The sequence below is a fragment of the Arachis duranensis genome, chromosome 3 (genome assembly GCF_000817695.3).
Source record: "Arachis duranensis cultivar V14167 chromosome 3, aradu.V14167.gnm2.J7QH, whole genome shotgun sequence".
NCBI classification, from domain to species: Eukaryota; Viridiplantae; Streptophyta; class Magnoliopsida; order Fabales; family Fabaceae; genus Arachis; species Arachis duranensis.
In genome coordinates this window covers 110,873,585-110,875,050 of record NC_029774.3, presented here as the reverse complement: position 1 = coordinate 110,875,050, position 1,466 = coordinate 110,873,585, and positions in this window count along the sequence as shown.

Here is a 1,466-nt window from a genome sequence, read left to right as displayed (position 1 = left end):
GGAATTGCAATAAAGTGTTCTTGTTATTGGTTAGAGGTGTGTTTTGGGGTTTTTTGGAATAAAAGACAAGAATTGTAAGTTGCAAAGGAAGTAAACTAACAAAAAGCTCCTGGCAAGGTGTGACAACTAGAGGTCCTATCCTAGTTATCCTTATCAATTATGATGAGATTTGTTCATTGCTCCCACTTATTTAACCTCTAACCATGGAGGAAAGTCAAGTGGATGAATTAACTTGATTCCACAAGTCCTAGCCAACTCATAATGAAAGACTAGCTTTAGTGGCATTCAAGTCAATTAGCAACTTCTAATTATCAATCAACAAAAGAGTTTGATAACTCAAGAGTCACTAATTACTCAACCTAGGCCAAGAGGAACAAAATCTACCTCATAAATAGAAGAATCATTTCATCAAACACATAAAAGGAACGGTTAACCACCAAAAACATCCCCAAATTATTCAAACGCTGACAGAAATGCACCCGAATTTTACTATCGACAAAAATACCTTTAAATAATTTAAAAACATAACAACAATACCTAACAGTAAATAGATATTTTCAAAAAATATTTTAGAGATTGAATTTTAATATAATTTCTTACAAGATAATTAAAAAAATGATTTATTCTTAAAATTTGATAATTTTTTTCTAAGTATATATTTTTTTGTGATTTTTTAAAAGTATTATTAGTTGTTAACAAAAAAATTACAAAAAAATATATACTCAACGAAAAATCACCAAATTTTAAGGATACTAATATCTCATTTTTTTAATCATACTTACAAAAAAATATATCAAAACTCAATCTCTAGTATATTTTTTGGGAAATACATATTTAATATTAGATATTCTTGCAAAAAATTAACATTAAATATGTATTTCTCAAAAAATACATTAGAGATTGAATTTTGATTCAATTTTTTGCAAGAATACTTAAAAAAATGAGATATCATTATTCTTAAAATTTGGTGATTTTTTGTTAAGTATATATTATTTTGTGATTTTTTAAAGGTATTATTGGTTGCTAACAAAAATAATTATAAAAAATTATATACTTAACAAAAAATCACCAATTTTTATGTATCATAATATATTATTTTTATAATCATGCTTACAAAAAAATTGTATCAAAATTCAATTTCTAAGATATTTTTTGAAAATATATATTTACTATTGGGTATTGTTATTGTGTTTTTAAATTATTTAAAGGCATTTTTGTCGATAGTAAAATTCGAATGTATTTTTGTCAGCGTTTGAATAATTTAGAGGCGTTTTTGGTGGTTAACCCTATATATTTAGTATAAAGTTCACGTAATTATTAATATTGATCATGACGTGTTAAAAATTGAGTCGTTATGATTAACATGTCTGTTTTTTTTATAATAATCTCAAAAATCTTTTGAGTACGTTATTGTGGTAGTTACTAAGCTTATTACTACTTAAAATTTCAAGCAGTTTTGCATGGGC